This window comes from Portunus trituberculatus, chromosome 48, assembly GCF_017591435.1.
Source record: "Portunus trituberculatus isolate SZX2019 chromosome 48, ASM1759143v1, whole genome shotgun sequence".
Classification (NCBI taxonomy): domain Eukaryota; kingdom Metazoa; phylum Arthropoda; class Malacostraca; order Decapoda; family Portunidae; genus Portunus; species Portunus trituberculatus.
In genome coordinates this window covers 5,860,925-5,863,424 of record NC_059302.1, presented here as the reverse complement: position 1 = coordinate 5,863,424, position 2,500 = coordinate 5,860,925, and the positions used below count along the sequence as shown (strand labels likewise).

Sequence of the window (2,500 nt, the reverse complement as noted above, 5' to 3'; positions counted from 1 at the left end):
TAGTAACATCAGTAGCAGCAACACCAGTAGTAATTTTAATGTAGCAAATATTCTCTTTGATATTGTTGTCTGAAGAAAATCACAATTAGACTCCAATTTTAAAAGTCCATTTCCCTGCTCCCCTGCGTCCCTGCCCACGTGTCACGCCCTCTATCGGTCATCCTGCCTGTCTATCCATACACCGTGTCCTCAGTCAATTTCGACCCGCCGCATCTCTGACAGGCCACGTCGCATTATGGATTTATGTATATGTAAATATGTCGTGTTGTCCGGGGTAAAAAACGCACCAAAAGAGAAGAATCGGCTATGAATAGACGCGCTGAGTGGAATTCACGGCCAGGCTGTTGGGCGGCCGGAGCGATATAAATGTTCACAAGCCGGATGAACATTTTTTGAGTAATACGTAAAGATTAAGCGACAGCAACAAATACTCAGATAACAGGATCACCGCCAGTTGTCGATATAGCCCGGCGATCACGGATGGGTCCATGTGTTTTTCTTTGGACGTTTGCTCTGTGTGTGTGTGTGTGTGTGTGTGTGTGTGTGTGTGTGTGTGTGTGTGTGTGTGTGTGTGTGTGTGTGTGTGTGTGTGTGTGTGTGTGTGTGTGTGTGTGTGTGTGTGTGTGTGTGTGTGTGTGTGTGTGTGTGTTCGCTTAGACGGCGTCCTCTGCAGCTTGAAATTTTTAATATCTTATCTTTTTCCTCGATTTTTTTTGTGTCTTTTATATCAGTGAAGCTCTGTAGTCGATTTTTCCTTTCCTTCTGTGGATATGAAGGTTCTGTTGCTGGTCAGTAAACGTACGTGGACATCACACACACACACACACACACACACACACACACACACACACACACACACACACACACACGAGCGCATCCTGTAAAAATAAATGAATAAATAAATAAAACAAAGATTATCCAGATACCGTTGACCTGGATCGCTTTTGCACCAGCACAGGTTAAATCCAGCCACCACCTCGCGTCATACTGAATTACTCCGCCAGGGGGCTCCTCTCCTCGCGATACCTGTTTGCTTGTTTGTTTGTAGGTGTGTGTGTGCATGTGTGTGTGTGTGTGTGTGTGTGTGTGTGTGTGTGTGTGTGTGTGTGTGTGTGTGTGTGTGTGTGTGTGTGTGTGTGTGTGTGTGTGTGTTGGTAATGCTTCTGTTATTTCACGTGTAACAGCGTCGAGGATTTTATGTTATCGTTACTTATTTATGATTTTCTAGTGTTTGTTTTCTATTTCTCTTCCCCACTTTTGCTTTTGAATATCGTTAATTTCTACATATTCTGGTATTTTTCCTATTAAGTTGATGCATGATGTATTTTGTTGGGTGTGTTGATTAAAGGTATGTACAATATGTTAGGTTTGCATTAACACTGTACTTCACTCCACGCGTTTTATTCTTCATCTTTCTTCTCTAGCCTTATAACAATATGTAGTAGTAATATGAGGGTATAAAATGATAAATTGTGTGCATGTTGTGCCTTGTTCAAGAGGATAGGGTATTTGAAAGTATAAGGCGGGTATATGTTACAATAAGTGAGCGGTTTATACACATACGTATAGAAACACACAGACCATGAAGAGGAAAAAGAAAAGAAGAAAAAAGAGCATCCCACGAAAATTATCACGGCTCTTTCTCTTTCCGTCACTGAAGGTAAAAGTCATCGGTAGGAGTAGCAAAACTTGTTTACAAATTCCAATACAGGACAGAAAAATATTGAGTTAAATGACTTTGAGATGGTCGTTTCTGGCGACTTTTTCCCGCCTAAACTCTGAAACAACGCCAACATTAGACAAAAACTGGCCAAAAACACAACTTGCACAGCTCCCATGGGAAAGTCCACAGTCCACCACCGTGCGTGAGAATAAGATGTTATGCCACAAGTACTTAAGGTTCAGAATGACTCGTTCCGCTACCATCCACTCGTTCCAAGTTGCGACGTTAACTAAGAGAGATAAAAACACCGCAGCGGAGAGTAGGAAATAAAAACAAGAATAAAAGGGAAATACGATGACTAGTGCAAGGTTCGCCTCTGCCGTGTCCGACCAGACGGGTGCACTGACTTCCCCCAATGAATGTCTCCACCGTGCGGTAATTTCTCGTGCACTCATTATTATTTCAGCGTCACAGCTTCCTCACAGAATCAGCACAACAATATTGCGGATGAAAAGCAGCCTCGCGGGTCACATAGCGCTGCTCATTCCCCTTCCCGCATCCATGCTTTAACTCCTGTTCCTGCTACGAGATACAGATTGATTCAGAGAATAGAAACAAAGTGGTGTTAACCTTTCCTATAACAGGGCGCTCAAGGGTACTCCAATGCAGTGTCTTTCTACGAAACCTTAGCTTCACTGAACACAACACCAACAAAAGTACAATAGTGTCTGATGTGGCTTTAATTTACATCTGTCATTACTATTGACTGTTTGTGTCTTTCTGTCTATCTATCTGTCTGCCAGGCAATGATTTTGAGATTTTGATTATCTTTATCGT

At 42.5% G+C, this 2,500-nt stretch overlaps 1 long non-coding RNA gene across 5 annotated transcripts in view; it reads right to left on the bottom strand.

The window, feature by feature from the left end:
- The window catches only part of LOC123498902, a 133,573-nt gene that overhangs the window by 677 nt on the left and 130,396 nt on the right, over nt 1–2,500 (bottom strand). The window lies entirely within an intron of this gene.